A 7,500-nucleotide genomic window follows, 5' to 3' on the forward strand; every position below is an offset into this window, starting at 1 on the left:
TATATATGCATATATATACACACATATATATGCATATATACATATAAGTATATATATGTATATATATACATATAAGTATATATATGTATATATATACATATAAGTATATATATATGTATATAAATATATATATATATATATATATATATATATATATATATATGTATATATATACATATAAGAATATATATGTATATATACAAATATATGTGTGTATGTATGTGTGTGTATTTATGAATCCACTGAGACGACTAAGACATCCACTGGCGTACACACTAACTAAGAAGTATTCATAATTTGTCCTGTAGATAAATAAATCACTGCTAAAGAAAAAATTCAAAAGATAGATCAAAGAGTAAAAAATTATATTACCCAAACAGCGGGAAATATGGAAAAAGTTCATTATATCCTTGAAAATTATATATTTGTAAAAAGTAATCTAAAACTAAAGCAAGATTTTACTTATGAGTGTGTGATTTCGTCTTTCTTTTTTCCCAAAAATCTTTTCATTGTAATACATCGTATATCATTACAAGACAAAATATATCTCATATCGCCCTGAAGATTCTGGAGGCGTTTTAGAAAGACCAAAATATCTGTAATTCATATCATATCTCGTATAAAATCGTCAATCCTCTAAATCGGTTAAAATCGTAAGAATCGAAATTCAACAATCGTTATTAACACTAAACCATTTGTTATAAACTACCTCGTAAATCTAAAGGGCTATTTAGATGAACATATGTTGCCCAGTTTACGTCTTGTTATGATTCCTAACAAGAAGAATTGTTTTCAGCGTAATAAATTTTTAATCGAGGTGGTAAAATTTTTCGTGTTGTTTTTGCCATTGTTGTATATATATGTAAAGGGCAATGTAACTTAAGTATGTATATACATTCATATATATGTATTTATGTATAGATAGATAGATATAGATAGATAGATAGATAGATAAATAGATAGATAGATAGACAGATAGATAGATAGATATGTATGTATGCATGTATGTATACATATAGCTATGGAAGTATCTGCGTGTCTTAACTTCTTTGTTTGTTTATGTGTATATGTGCGTGCGTGCATGTGAGTGTGAGTATGCGTGCGTGCGTGTGTATGTGTGTGTGTTTGAGCGAGTGTGTGTGTGCGCGTGTGTGTGTTTGAGTGAGTGTGTGTGCGCGTGTGTGCGTGCGTGTGTGTTTGTGTGTGTGTGTGTGTGTGTGTGTGTGTGTGTGTGTGTGTGTGTGTGTGTGTGTGTGTGTGCGCGCGCGTGTGTGTATTTGAGTGAGTGTGTGTGTTTGTGTGTGCGTGTGTATGTATGTATGTGTGTGCGTGCGTGCGTGCGTGTATGTATGTATGTGTATGCCCATTCCTTTTGTCTTTCATTCTACTTCCATCTTTCTCTTCCTAAAAATTGCACTATGGCGCGACCCGCTTCAGTGTCTATGATTGAGGAGTGCGATTTATAACTATAAGGTTTCCTATATCCCTACATCCCCGAGAACGATTTATCTTTCTCTTTTATCCATATCCTCCACCTTCTCTCTCTCTCCTTTTATCTATCCGTCTTTGTGTATTGATCTGTTTATGCGCCATCTCTCCTCTCACTTATTTGCATCACAAGACACGGACACTTTTTATTTTGTAGTTTTCTTTTCCACTTCTGTCTATGTTTTATCATTGTATTGTATGTATATGCAAATATCTAAGGATACATTTATATATAAATGCGTTTATGTGCATATATACATAGATACGCTCTCTCTCTCTCTTTCTCTAACTCTCTCTCTCTCTCTCTCTCTCTCTCTCTCTCTCTCTCTCTCTCTCTCTCTCTCTCTCTCTCTCTCTCTCTCATACACGCACATAAACACACACACACACACACACACACACACACACTCGTAAACTCACACACACAAAGTACAAATACAAACATACATATGGATATATTGATAAAAGAGAAACAATCAGACAGGTAGATAGATAATGAGACAAATAAACAGATAGAAAAGTGCGTGTTTGTGTGTGCTCTCGTGTGCGTATATATATTCAACTTGTGACGTCCACTTCTACCCTCACTTTCCATCTCTCTCTCTCTCACACACATACACACCCATCCACACACACACTCTCACTCACTCACAAACTCTCTCTCTCTCTCACACGTCCACTTCTGCCTTCACTTTCCATCTATCACTATCTCACATTTCTATTTGCATCTCCATTAGCATACTCACTCCAAAACGTTATCAGAACCATGACGTTACGATACTTAAGAACAGCTAATAAAAGACTCTCCGAAATCCAAACGTAGTGAATAGTTATTAGTTATTAGTTATTCATAAGCATACTCACTCCAAAACGTTATCAGAACCATGACGTTACGATACTTAAGAACAGCTAATAAAAGACTCTCCGAACCATGACGCAACGATACTTAAGAACAGCTAATAGAAGACTAACCGAAATCCAAACATAGTAAATAGTCATAGAGGCACAAACTAATCGATTTTGGCAAAATAACAACAGCACTGAAAACCATTTTTCTTGTTCGAAGCGCCTAAGCCCGAAGAACAGATGGTACAGTCCGAGCAGCATATGTTCATCTTGGGATCCGGGAAGATTTATGCCTTAGCTCGTGTTGAACAGATGGTGCGATATTAATGCTAAGGCGAGATCGTAGCATATTGATTAAATGATTTACACGTTCGCATGCAGGAATAAATAAAAGAGTAATGAACGTTATGCATATTTCATTCGAGGAAGGAAGGTACGGTGTATTTCTTTCAAAGTATTTCAAAGTATTTATTTAAGGTATTTATTTAAAATATAAAGTATAAAGTGTTAAAGGTACAGTGTATTTCTTTTATTTCTTAAAGGTATTTATTTTTCTTTTTTTGGACGTGTATTGTTAAATGGAAGTATTCACAACGCAGAGCAGTTTACACAAATAGATATGCGTATATGTGTATATATGTATATATAGAGAGAGACAGAAAATAGGTAGATAGAAAAACACATTATTTCTTTCAAAATATATCGACAGCCGGTCTTAAGAAAGTCTGCCCTATTCCTGCATTCAAAAGAGAGATTCTGGCCGTGAATTCAACGCATATAAATAGAATATCTCCTTTTTTATCGGTTACAGTGTTGTCTCTTGCTTCTGATTATCGTCACAATAACCTTTCCTTCTCGCCTGTTATCTTTAACTCCTGTTCTATCGTTAAGGTCATTGTTGTCTGTCTAGTTCTCAGTGACACATATCCCTTGTATGAACACGCTTTTTATAGGATACTTGTGATTCTTTTTATTTACATAACTGAATATTAAAGTACCATTTAGTTATTTACGCAGGTATTAAACAAATGTGTTTCTTTTATATTTACAACGTATTTTCTTTCATTCATTTAACGATTTCTGCGACAGTATGATTGATCTTTTTCATGGCTTGACACTTGAATCAAATAGATTTCAGCTTCTCATGCCACTAAATATACTTTATTCTGACTTTTTTTTTTTTTTTTTTTTTTTTGTAATCGTAAAAAACGCGGGCGTGCTTTTTGCGAGCTGCGAGGCTTAGGAAAATCATCAGGGGGGATTATCTCCTTCTATTGTCTTTTTTTTATTATTCGTTCGAGTTTTACTAGATAGATATAGATATGCTAAATGCATATTGTGCATATTGTGTATAGATAGATAGATAGCTAACGTCAGTCTAACACACACACACACACACACACACACACACACACACACACACACACACACACACACACACACACACACACACACACACACACACACACACACACACATACACACACACACACACACACACACACACACACACACACACACACACACACACATACACATACACACACATACACACACACACACCATATATATATATATATATATATATATATATATATATATATATATATATATATATATATATATATATATATATATATATATATATATATATATATATATATATATATATATATATATATACATATATATAGATAGATAGATAGATAGATAGATAGATAGAAGGATTTATAGATATATAGATATAGATATACAGTATATGTATATATTTTACTTTTTCTATCAGTCAACCAATAATCACAGGCAGGCTTCTTGTAACTAGTATTAGTGCTTATTGCTGGAAGAAGGTCTTACTTGTGAGTTCTTCCTGGCGTCGGTGCCTTCCTTGGCCTTGACTCTGCAATCTTTTGTCATGTTTATGGGCCTTACTTCTGCTTGCAACATCATCTTGTTATTATAGGCTACTGCTCCCTAATCGAACTTGAGAAGAATTTGCTTTCTTTAAAGGCATCACTCATATCAAAATACAGTACAAAAGTTGTGTGGAATCAGCATAATTTTTGCGAAATGGCAAAGAAGTTCGATACAAAGTGCAGGACACACATACACATTCACATTTTTTTTTTTACCATTTCTTCCCAGCTTTGGGTACAAGACGAACAGTTACAACAAAAAAGACATAGATTACTGGGGCATAACTATTACATTGACATCTACTTTTCATGTTAAAATGCCATAGCAGACACAAGCCTTGGTACAATTATATATATTGGTATCTAACGAGACGTATGTGCTGGTCAATATTCAAGAAAGACATTTTGATATGAAGAACCACTGTGGTCTGGAAAATAGTTGTTACTTCATTTTTAAGTGTTTAGAATTGAATAATATAAGGAAATGCCTTTTGTCGAATGTTGGTTTTGAAAATGCATTGGGCATTCTGTTCCACAAAAAAAAAAAAAAAAAAAAATCACACAGAAGTCCCTTATGTAATTTAAATACCTGCCGTACCTCTGGATTACAGTAATGCCCAAGTTTTCTTCGAATCAAACTAAAACCCTCGAAGTAATCTACAAGAGTAAGTCAACAATCTCAGCTACAATCAGACTGAAGTGAGCGACTATGAAAGGAACAGAAACACATTTTAAATAGGGTGCGGCAAACTAGTACATGCGTTATCCTCAGGGTTTTTTGGCCCCCTTCTGGCACAGAAAAAATAAACAGCCCGGTATAATATCCAGTACGTTAAACCTCTACAGGGAAAGGTTGGCACGGGACAAAGGGGTGGGGTGGGGGTGGGTGGGGGGTGGGTTAAGTATATACACATTTGGACTGAATGAAGCAGAAAAAGTTCATTCATCCGAAATGTTGAACCAGGTGTTTTGATATATATATATATATATATATATATATATATATATATATATATATATATATACACATACATACACACACACACACACACACACACACACACACACACACATACACACACACACACACACACACACACACACACACACACACACACACACACATACACATATATATATATATATATATATATATATATATATATATATATATATATATATATATATATATATATGTATATATATAATATATATAATATATATATATATATATATATATATATATTGATATATTTGTAGGTGTTTAGATATATACATACACACACACACATGTATATATGTGTGTGTGTGTGTGTTTGTTTGTGTGTGTGTGTGTGTGTGTGTGTGTGTCTGAGTGTGTGTGTGTGTGTGTGTGTGTGTGTGTGTGTGTGTGTGTGTGTGTGTGTGTGTGTGTGGGTGTGTGTGAGTGTGTGTGTGTGTGTGTGTGTGTGTGTGTGTGTGTGTGTGTGTGTGTGTGTGTGTGTGTGTGTGTGTGTTGGCCTGAGATCTATAAAAGTATCCAACAATTTAATCTTTTGCAATTGCTTTGTTTTCTCTTTCGTGAAATTCAAAACACCATTAAAGGAAGATGGAGAGCTAAGGTAGATCACCCATTGATTTGCAGGTAACATTTTAGAATATTATAATTCGTTCGTATATGATGTACAGGTAAGATTATTTTTGATGAAGTGCTCATAAAATTAGCCCTCTCTCCCTCTCCCTCTCTCTTTCTCTCTCTCTCTCTCTCTCTCTCTCTCTCTCTCTCTCTCTCTCTCTCTCTCTCTCTCTCTCTCTCTCTCTCTCTCTCTCTCACCAACCTCTTCTACATGTATCCCAAAGCTACCAAGTGCAGTTTACAAGTTACTGTATAATAGTACTGATAACTTTTACGAGTTAGAATTGTATCCAAAACTAAGTTATTTCCTTTTTGCTTATCTAGCAATAAAGTTTTGTATAACCTCAGCATTATCGCCATGTAGGAAAATCTCACTTTGTATTGACTGTCGTTGATGCGCTGGTAATACTGCATTGGAGTGCCATACTGAAGTAGATTTAATTACCTACGCTACGGAGGAGAAGCTTAATGATTTATTAACGCAATCTCGATCTGGTATCATAATTGGGCAGGAAGTTGCTAAAGTATTGCGATGGATATTGGGTAGGTTGTCTGTCGCCCTCTTGGTCACGAATGAGGACTTTAATGCGAGTGAAAGAAATGGGATTTTTAAAATTTTGTTTATTATTATTTTTTTTTGTTTGTTTGTTTGTTTTTTTTGATGTTGGACCTATTTATTTTATAAATGTTTTTTTTTGGCAGACGTCTGCGCGCTCTTTAAATAATTTCCTTTAGAATTTTGTCAGGGTTTCCCTAGATATTTTGATAGAACATTTGATCTTTAAGGGAACCTCTTGTCCATACAAAAGAGTTAAATGCCTTATCCGATAATGAAAATAAAATGCCCGGCAAAATCCTTGACGAATCTTAAACTCAAATCGAGATATAATGTGGTTATAATAAAAAGAGAGAGAAGGAGAATATAAATATGAGGTGGTTATTAAAAAATATAATAATAATAAATAAAAAGAGAGAGAGAGAGAGAATATAAGAAATTAGAGCACATATTTCAACTCTCTTTCATAGACTTTCATAAAAGTTTATATGGAAAGTTTTGATATGAATTTACCCTAATAGGTGAGTAGTTTGGCTCACGTTTCCATTATTTTTTCTTTTTTCTTTCTTATTAGGAAAAAACGTAGAATTTTGTGTTTTACGTAAACCGTTTCGTTATCATGGTGTACATCGGTATCTCATGAGCTGATTCCTAGTCTTCAAACACCAACAAACTTAAAAGAGGATTTAAAATTGAATAATAATAATAAAAAAAGATAAAATTCAAATAGGTTGGCCTAAATGTAAGACCTAATATCAGTTTTTTTTTACATTTTTTTTTTTTTTTTTTTTTTGTACTTAGCGAATGAAAACGAAATGAAAAGAATTCCATTGCCCATTCACATATTTCCAGCTATCAAACAAAACACGTGATATCACCACCATTTCAACATTTACCCGAAAAGAAAATTAAGTTCCCTCTGCTCTTCTGTTTTATATTCTTCCTTTAACCAATTAAGTATGCCTTGCTTCAAGCCACCCAGAGTCAGCGAAGTTTGTTTACCATATTTTTTCCCCTCCGAGTTGTGTTGTCAAATGTACATTAGAGTTTGATCATGTTTAAACCAAGACTAACTTTCGGAG

The sequence above is a fragment of the Penaeus vannamei genome, chromosome 13 (assembly GCF_042767895.1).
Source record: "Penaeus vannamei isolate JL-2024 chromosome 13, ASM4276789v1, whole genome shotgun sequence".
NCBI lineage: Eukaryota > Metazoa > Arthropoda > Malacostraca > Decapoda > Penaeidae > Penaeus > Penaeus vannamei.